Source organism: Penaeus chinensis, chromosome 15 (assembly GCF_019202785.1).
Source record: "Penaeus chinensis breed Huanghai No. 1 chromosome 15, ASM1920278v2, whole genome shotgun sequence".
NCBI classification, from domain to species: domain Eukaryota; kingdom Metazoa; phylum Arthropoda; class Malacostraca; order Decapoda; family Penaeidae; genus Penaeus; species Penaeus chinensis.
In genome coordinates this window covers 16,797,658-16,808,645 of record NC_061833.1, presented here as the reverse complement: position 1 = coordinate 16,808,645, position 10,988 = coordinate 16,797,658, and positions in this window count along the sequence as shown.

Sequence of the window (10,988 nt, the reverse complement as noted above, 5' to 3'; positions counted from 1 at the left end):
GTGAATATATGGGAGAATTTCTATACATCCTTGCATCATGTACAGACCCTGCCCATCCTGAATATATGTCAAGAAATCTTAAATTAGAATCACAAACTGCTTGCAACTGAATACTTGTAAACATTTTCCTGTTTACATAGGCCTCTCTATTTTCTTTGGTACCTGGAATTTGTATATGAGTGCCATCTATAGCACCAACAATGCCAGGAAATCCTGTTTTTCTAAAGAAATTTTCTGCTATTTCATTAATTTGATCACCTGCAGGCCATACAATAATATGTTTCATAACCATCTTCAGTGCACAAGCTACCTCCATAAATACTTTGTGTAGTGATGATTTACTTAAGTTGAATCTATCACCAACACCTCTGAATGACTCTTGGTTCCCCAAAAGCCAAAGTGTAGCCAGAATCTTCTTCTCTTCAGACAGGATCTTTTTTGATAAATGGGGTCTAAGAATCTGACACAAATCCTGTTGAGGAAGAAAAGTATACATGAGAACAAGTGAAAGAAAGTAAATAGTCGTATATATGGTAAATTCAGCATAATTTAGCATCTTCAAATTAACCAGTTAAATCCATGAGAAATCAGCCACTTTCCTTATGACTTTCTCAAAATTTAAATTATAATGCTTAACACTATAGAAGACAATAAATATCAGAGAAGTGCAAAGTAGCTGTTGAAACTAATGAAGACTTTGCAAAGGCATACATTCAGGTACCAGAAATATGAGAAAAAAAATATTGGTAAGTAGTGAAATGACTGTAAAAAGCTGTAAAAATAATTGCTTTTCATGTTTGCAACATTATTGTTATGCACAGAATAATTGCTTTTCATATTTGCAACATTATTATGCACAGAATTACTCCAACAAAGAGCAACAAACATGTATTCACAGTTTGTTGCTGTGAATACATGGAAGATTCAAATAGTCTTCCTATTCATGTGCATACTAGATATGGTAACTGTTTATGCAAAGGTATTCTAAACAAATACCAGCATTTTTTCTGATACTATTAAAATAAATTGTGTTTATTATATTGTTGACATAACCAGTTTTCAAAATAGTAATACTAATGGAAATCAAACAAAATTCTTTTTGCAAATCAAAGAAAATGTTAATCAGGTGTAATAGGTTGAGCTTGCAACTCTTTGGTAATCAAGTGTTTGTTGAGCCATCTATGTATGAAAAACTAAATATGACATGACTCCATCATTTTTTTATCATCTTTCTTTGTCCACGTATCATCAGTCCCTCTGTCTCTCCATTTGTCCTTTTGACCCTTTATCATCAGTCCATTTCTCCTATGTATTTATCTATTGAAAAATTTGAGCCACGTCTACATATAAGTCATTAGTGGTGTATTCAAAATAAAGTGATAGTATGAAGCTGGGGAAAAGCCCCCAGGTAAGGAAATGCTATATGACATCAAAGGTCATACAACGATAATATGACAACTGAGCTTGGAGAAAGTGCCTGCCTATGGCTGCCCAAATATTCGCAAAGGGATTGAGGTCTAGCAATTTGAGTGGATGTGGCGCAGCACAATCTTGAGGTGTTGCCAAAATCACGCCTTCACGACACTGCCCTTGTGGATGAGGTTGTTAGCCTAGATAAGTTAAAATGGCTCCAGCTCAGGGAACACCATAGTAGAAACATCTCGTCCAGGATTTCCACATAGGCATACAATGTAAATTTCCACAGCTCCACTGCTGTGCATCCACTCAAACAACCCAGCAGTTCTGATAGTCTGCTTGCTGCAATGTAAAAGGGAGTCCCCCAGAAGTTGCCAGCAGAACAAAAGGGGTCTGCATCCCTTGCAGTAGTGTTTGGGTTTTTCATAAAAAAAATCATGAAAATAAATAACTAGGAAATTTACTCAGGGTAAGGGGACATGATACCTAACTACCGGCCATGTCCCCTTCTCAAACCCAGTCAGCTGTGAGGGGTGTTGCCATTGAGCATCAAATGGTTTAAATTAGCTCATGATATTCATGCATTTCAATGCAAGCTTCCTATTTGTCTTTCATATAGCACATTGATTTATAGTTTTGAATGACATTTACTTGATCTTCTTCCAATGTCATGTATCTAGGGTACATACTTCTTGCCTTGTCTCTGGCGAATCTAGTTGCTTGGTATCGCTGGATCCACAGACATGTTTGTTTCAAAATATTTAATCTTCTTGATGTTTCGGCTCTTGATAGTTCCCTAGAGTAAAGGCAACTCGCTTCAAGACGACAAAAGGGAGTCATCTTCATTATCGTCAATAAAGTTACAAACATAAATACATGATGACTGTCAGATACCCATGATCACTATTACCACAGGCAAGACACCATAAAAAATAGTGTGTGTGGTGTAACATTAAGGCATTGCCTATTTCCATGAGTGTTTATGGTGTTTTTTGCTTTTGTTTTTGTTTTTTAATATGTTTAAAATATTGGGCGCCAAATAAGGGATCGATGATATATACACATATATATAAACATAGATACCTATGTGTGTGTGTGTGTGTGTGTGTGTGTGCGTGTGTGTGTGTGTGTGTGTGTGTGTGTGTGTGTGTGTGTGTGTGTGTGTGTGTGTGTGTGTGTGTGTGTGTGTGTGTGTGTGCGCGCGTCCACACACGCACACACACACATATATATGTATATACATATTCATATGTATTCATATATATATATATGTATATATGTGTGTGTATAGATATATAGATATAGATATATGTGTATATATATACGTACATATATATATATATATATATATATATATATATGTGTGTGTATATGTATATATATACATAAACATTTTACAAACACACGTACAGAATCACGCAAACGTATCTACACACACACACACACACACGCACACACACACACACACACACACACACACACACACACACACACACACACACACACACACACACAGACACACACACACACACGCACACAAGCGCACACACACACACACACACACACACACACACACACACACACACACACACACACACACACACACACACAAACTCTCTCTCTCTATCTCTCTCTCTCTCTCTCTCTGAGTCTAGCCGCCATGGTGATCGGACGTGGTTTTGCCTCCTCTCCGCCGCAGCCCCGCAACTCAGCAAACCATGCCTTCTCATGGTCCCGCAATGTCAGAAGGTAATCTGACCCCTCCCCCCGGGTTTGAGGGGGCCAACCAGGGGGCTTCCCTGGTGCTTCCTCGGGCAGCTAACACGAGCTCTTATCCCCAGAGAGAAAGGGGACCCTTGGCCCAGGGTAATGTGCTCCCCTCCCAGGGTTCCGGGACCTCAGCCCTAGGATATGGGCCCCACGGCAGCGTGGGTCAGAGCTGCCTCACCGCCCACGAGGATGGGCACCCCCATGGCAGCCAGGGTCAAGGCTGCCCCCCGGCCCAGGGTGAGGGGCCCCTTCACACCAACAGCAATGATACAAGTGATAAAGCAATATATCAATTCGGCAGTGTAACAATAGTGCTAAACACAATTCTGTGTTTTGTTGCTACTAAACTAGCATGGCCAAGGTCGGTAATCTGTGATCAGATAAAAAAAATATTACAGGCCGGCTGAAATTGAACAGGCCCATAACATAGTAATCAGTTTGTCCGACTCTAGAAAACCCAGGAACACGACACGGGACGCTAAGCGGATGATAAACATTATCGTGCACACTATGATTGAACAGTGTGTCGGTAATCCAAACATAGTGTTCGCAACAACTACAACGGACCAACAGACTGGTCACCACCTAAGAAATCAGGTATTTCTACTTCTTTTGTTAAATTTTTCCAAAAGAGTACAGACCAAGAAACACAGACCTGTAATGGGCCCTCCTGCACTGATCAAATTCTGATCGAGAACAAAATCGACTTGTTGATCGGAATGTTCTCCGAACAGCAATTCTCCATAAACAAAATCATTGGGCAAGCAGAGGTCACATCGGTCACACAGGAACCCCCCTACCCCCCATCCCCCACCCGTGATCCGACCACGTATGAAACCTTCCCTTTCACATCTCCTCCCCCAGTCACAACACCCCCTACCTCCACCCCAAACCCCTCCTCCACACCTTCCACGCACATACCCATGATCGGCAGTCCTCCTCTCCCACAACCTTCCCCTCTCTCCCTGCCCGCGGCCAGCCAGCTGCCTCGCGCCCTTGCTGACTCGCCGGCCTTCAACTCTGCTGAGCCACCCACGTGCCCCTCGCCCGGCGCTCCTAGCCAGCAGACCCCGGCCCATACAGACCCCCCCGCCTCCCCAAAGTCCACTAAGAGCCCTCCTGCCGTCAGACCCAAAACCAACACGCCAAAGAAGAACAAGGCTGAAGCTACTACACAAGTAACACCTAAACGGAGCTTTAGAAAAAAACAGAACAACAGGAACAACAACAAGCAAACCGAACAACTCGACCCCAACCGCCACTGGGAGGAAACAGCTCAGCAGCAGGTGCAAGGGGCTACCGCCCTACCCACTGCCCCCCCTCCTCCAGCAGCGCCACCAGTCATCATTAACAACTATGCAGAACGGTCCACACAAGTTAATGAAGACGGTTACACAAAAGTTATATCGAGAAACCAGAGAAGAAAAGACAAACAAGACCGAGAACACCAAACACCAAAACCGCTAAAGGGAGCAGATCGTCCGGACACCTACCTTTACATCACCAGTTGTCACCCAGACACAAACGAAGAGGACATTGAACAACACTTATCAGAAAAGTTTAAAAACATCTCAAGTGTAAAAGCCCATAAGACAGTAATGACACATGACTACTACACCAGTTTCACGGTGTCAGTAAGGGGAAAGGACATAAAGCCCGAGTTGTTTATAGACTCTGATACTTTTCCCGACAACGTTAAAGTATTCTTAAACAGAAACAAGTACAAGCGCGATCAGAATGTTTGACAAGGCAACGCCGTCAGCGTTACCAGTGACTAGATCGCATAATGCCATAAAAATAGAACATATCAATGCTCAGTCTCTCCTCGGACATTTTGAAGAAATTAAAATGCTAGTTGAGGAGAGAATCATAGACATATTATGCATAAGTGAAACATGGCTCCACCAGGAAATGGTCAGTAATTTCGTCAATTTTCTAAATTTTAAAGTTTTTAGATGTGATGCAGGGCGAGGAGGAGTATGTATATATGTACGGGATACCCTGAAGTCAAACAGGATATCTACTACAGCAGTTAACAATACTGCCGTAGAAGATGTCTGGGTTACCGTACAGAGCAACATGCTTCCTTCCTTTATTGTTGGCGCTGTCTATAGGCACCCCCATGCTACCTCGGAATCTTTTGAATACATTGAAAAGGTTTTCAGAGAAATGTCTTTAAAAAAGAAACCGCTTTTCATCTTAGGTGACTTAAATGATGATTTAACAAAATCTAATGCAAAGTTAGCTAAGATGATAAAGAAAAATAAATTAGAACAAATAATAGACAAACCTACACGAATTACAGTAAACACCTCTTCTCTATTAGATTTAATAATAACTAACAGATCAGACCTCATCCTCCACTTCGATGTCATTCCGTGCCATGTTGCTGACCATGAACTCATCACGATGACGTTAAATATAAAGAAAACAAAGAGACCACCAGTAATAAAAACTTTTCGCGATTTTATACACTACGACCCTCAGTCTTTCTGCGAGCTTATCTTGTCTAAAGAAATGACACTATCAAATATTTCACAGACAGATAATGTAAACAATCAAGTAACTATCTTAACGGAAGTTATTAAAAACAGCATTGATTCGCTGGCTCCCTACGTAACACGAACCGTCAGACGTCCCCCTGCTCCATGGATAAACGACGACATCAAGAGTGCCATTAGCGATAGAAATAATGCCCACCAAACTCTTAAAAGTAACAGAAATGAGGCTGCCTTTCAGATAGATTACAAAGCAAAAAAGAAAAATGTAAAAGTGCTAATTAAATGTGCAAAAAGAAATTACTTCAGAAATAAATTCACAGAATATAAGAACAACTCTGATAAAACATGGAAAATTGTTAGAACACTAGTGCCTCACAACAATCACCTCACTAGTGATTGCACAAGCCCCATACAAAGAACAGACCATTTTAATGACTTTTTTTCAAAAATTGGTAAACTAACTTACGAGAAAACAATTGCTTCTACATAACAACCAAATACAGATCGGAAAAGGATTACAACTATTTTTTTCAGACCACAACCAGTGGACGTAGAAACAATCATCTTAGTAATAAAACACCATAGCGAAACAAATGCTGTAGGAGCAGACGGTATTGCTTTGCGCTTTATCAGAGATAGTCTACCCGCAACTCTACATTATTTGACGGTTATTATTAACACCTCCCTGGTCACTGGTGTCTTTCCATCGCTTTGGAAACATGGTATAGTAACACCAATTTTCAAGTCGGGGGATATAGACGATGTCAATAATTATCGCCCTATTACTATACTCCCTATATTATCCAAAATTCTTGAAAAAAATGTAGCAAATCAACTGACGAATTTCCTGTAGGCCAAGAACTTATTATCTAAAACACAACATGGTTTTAGAAATAGGTTATCAACTGAAACAGCTTTACTGCAAATCACTGATGAGATTTATAATAACATTGACAAAAATCAGGTAAATTTACTCACATTATGCGACCTTTCTAAGGCTTTTGATAGTGTTAACCATGAAATTCTCCTTAACAAATTAGTAAATCATAAAATTGATACCTTTTGGTTTACAAGTTATTTATATACAAGGACCCAATCGGTAAGAATCAATAATAGTATGTCATCAAAACAAGAAGTACCTTTTGGTGTTCCGCAAGGATCTATTTTAGGTCCGATCCTATTTACAATTTTCATAAATGATTTATCAACAATAGCAAATAACTGCCTTCTAGTGCAGTACGCCGATGATTCACAGTTTCTTCATAGTGATTCAGTAAACAACTTAAATACATTAATAAGAAACGCGCAAGATACTCTAACACAAACAAAACTATATTTTGACACTATTGGACTTAAACTAAATCCACGTATATTCATAGGTAGTCGGCAGAACATTGCTAAAATTCCCAGTGACACAATCATAGAATTTGAAGGCTGCTCTATCAAACCGAGCACTTCAGTGAATAATCTAGGAGTACAAATAGACAGATTCATGACATTTGAACCACACGTTGACAAAATACACAGGAAAGTAGTGGGTACCCTGTTATATCTTAATCACATACGAAATCAGATCACTACTGAAACTAGAATCTTGGTTGTACAAACTCTAGCTCTAAGCATAATTAACTATTGTTCAAACATCTGGGGTTCGACTAACAAAACCCAGATGCAAAAAGTGCAAAAATTAAAAAATTTTGCTGCCAGAGTAGCACTAGGTAATATCAGTAAACTTGATCACATCACCCCACATATCAAACAATTAAAATGGTTAAAAGTTCACTTTAAATGCAGCTATGACACATGTTTATTTATTTACAAACTTATTCATGGGAATTATCCGAATTGGTTGATGGCCTTGCAAACCGTAGGGAACACATCAGGTGTCCAGACACGCCAAGTAAATTCCCTTTTTGTCAAGAGATCGAATACCAATACAGGGGCACGACAAATGGAAATACGTGGACCCAAGTTATGGAACATGCTACCAGATAATTTAAGAGGCATTAACAACTTCTGTAATTTTAAAATGAAATTAAAAGAACACTTCTTAAATATTCAAATGTAAATATATATATATTTATGTAAAGAATAACCATTGTAATTTAATGGAATAAAATGTTTTGACTTTGACTTTGACTTTGACTCTCTCTCTCTCTCTCTCTCTCTCTCTCTCTCTCTCTCTCTCTCTCTCTCTCTCTCTCTCTCTTTCTATCTCTCTCTCTCTCTCTCTCTCTCTCTCTCTCTCTCTCTCTCTCTCTCTCTCTCTCTCTCTCTCTCTCTCACACACACACACACACACTCACACACACACACACATATGCGCACGTACGTCGTGTTGAGTGACGTCAGCAGCACCAAATGTGCAGGTGACTCTGACAGCGTTTGGTAATTATGGGCATATATTTGTATTTGTTGTACAGAATGCTGTTTCTATTAACATATAATTTACGAAAAAGGGAATGAACTCCAAAGAACCGAGCGAACGCTTCTAAGAGATGCAGAAGACACGCGGCAGGCCCTTCTTCTTCGTCTTTATGGTTTGCGAAGTTCTAGCTTCGCCCGGACCTTCTAAATATGGCCCGGCCTGTGTCAGCTTTTTACGGCTGTCTCATTGAGTTGTCTGACACTCGGTGTTTACCGTTGCGGAGGGATTGCCAGCAGGTGCTCCTGCCGCCATGGTGTAAGCATTTCGCATAGCCTCTTTGCCAGCACGGCGGCTGTTGTGGGCGGTCCCTGTCTCAGGAATTGTGTATGGTCACAATTTTCTAGGTAGTGGACTAGTGTGGCGTTCGGCTCGCCGCAGTGCTTGCAGCACCTTTCATCGCGTTCGATTGTTGGGATAATCTGCCATGCACAGTGGTAACCTAGGCGCATTCTGTGAAGAATGACTTCGGTACCTCTGTTGCTTACTTCAGAGAGTTCCAGTGGTTCATAGCCTGTGGCGTCTGAGTACCAGCTGGCCGAGGGGGAGGTTCTCGTTTCCTCTCTGTGGAGCTGCCGTAGGAAGGTACGACCGACCAAGGCACACTTCTCCATAAGTAATTTTCGGCTCGGTTTTATCGTCATGGGATTTGGGGGCGACGGCTAGTCGCCAGCGACGGCTAGTCTGTCAGCAAGCTCGTTCCCTCTGATGCCGATGTGGCTTGGGACCCAGTTGATAATTCTTCTACCCTGAGCAAGAATTCTCTGTGCCATTGTGAGAATCGTGGTCAGTAGGTAGATGTTGTCTGTGGGTGAGCTGTGCTGAAGACAGTCAATGGCTGCCCTGGAGTCTGTGTGTATGACCACGTGTCCTTCCCTTAGGGACGCGTGGCCTAGGGCTCCCATGATTGCAACTGCCTCTGCCTGTAGCGAGGAGGCGTTGTCTGTTACACTCATGGATCGCGTGGCATACCTTGCTGCAAAGCCGGCGCCTGCAGTGTGGCTCAAGGGATCGACCGATCCATCCGTGTAGTATGTTCTACTATCCGGAGGAGTGATGACTGCAATGACCCTGTGGGCTTCTGCCTTTAGGCTAGGCATGGGGTATAGGCTCTTTTTCATTGACAGGCTCATTATGTTGAACTCTATCAGGCTCAGTGCCCACGGCGGGGCTTCGGCAAAGTCGGGGTGGGGGGAGTCCATGCCCTTAGCAAGAAGCTGTTCTTTGAGCTGATGGCGTATCAACACCCTGGCTGTATGAGACAGCCAGGAGTTGTTTGCAAAGAGCTCGTTGTCTTGTTCGAGGCATCTGACTAATTTTTGTCTTAGGCTTGTGTTCCTGGGAGCCTGGATGACCTTTGACAGGAATTGTGTTGCCATTAGATCGATTCGTGAGTCCAGGGGGGAGAAGGTTTGCCTCCATCAGGAGGTTGAGGACCTTCGTCCACCTCGGGGCACCCAGAATTATCCTGGCAGCTTCATTTTGGACTGTCTCAAATTTGTCTGTGTGCTTTTTCTTTGCAGCAATTAGAGCGACTGAGGCATAGTCCACAATGGGCCGGACAGCATGTACATAGAATGATCTTAGTACTTTGTGTCTGGCCCCTATGCGTCTCCCAGTCATTGCTCTCATGACGGACAGTCTTGCTTTGGTTCGGTCAACCAGGTACTGGACCTCCTTCTGGAAGGAGAGGGTCCGGTCTATCCTTACCCCAAGGTATAGGTAGTCCTTGGCCCATTCTAATTCCACTCCCTGACCCATTCTAATTCCACTCCCTGGCAGGCCCTTGATTGACAACGTGGTGCCGCGCGTCGAGTTATTTCGCAGCTGCCGGAGGATAGTTACCTGTGACTGAGGCAGTAGATTCAATCACTATAGCTACTGAAACAGCCGGGTTCTCGGTGACCAGGGAATATGAAGGCTGAAAATATAAGAACAGAATAGAGTAATTTTAGTAATACTAAAATTACACACTTATTAAATTACTTAAAAATAGAAAAAAATATGCACACACACACACACACACACACACACACACACACACACACACACACACATTAATAAAGTAAATACATATTCATTGTAGCTCTACTGCGGTTTTGCGTTCATTTAATGTTCCATAATAACAAATATAATGTAGTATGTTTCCGTTTGCTGAATTAATGTTTTATGTTTGGTTCTGGCGAAAAAGAAACTGTCACTTCATTAGTTCGATTAGCCGCTACTAGATGTTGCAGCTACGAGAACCATTTGCAAAGGTATCGGCGATTTTAGAGTTCTAATTGATACAGCTGCCATATATAGGCATTTAAAGAATGGAGCCATTTCAAGTTTCAAGAAATATAATAAGTGAAAAGTGTGTTGAAAGAAGGGGAAAATGCCGCCTCACCTCCATAGGTGTTGCCAATTCCAGGAAATCGCATTTAAAGAATATTTCTTTGCAAAGTCAGCGATAACTAATACTACATGTTTTGTTATCACTTGTGTGCAGAAGTCGAAAGATCAAATGGCTTACGTAGTTTCCAAAAATAAATACTAATACACTTAATGGTCATATATATTCTACCAATCACTCTGTTTCAAACAACCTATGTTTTTTGCTTCATTCATAAAAATACTATTTACGCTATGATTACATCAAAGTACAAAAGTGGGACCCAGAAGTGTACTGAAATGTAATTCCGCAACTGTACATATGTATATATACATGTACACATATGCATTAGGTACGTATATATGTATACTTTTATATATGCATGTATACATGTGTATCATGTGTACAATAGGTATACATACATATATATAAATACACACACACACACACACACACACGCGCGCGCGCGCGCGCGCGCGCACACACACGTGTGTATATATCT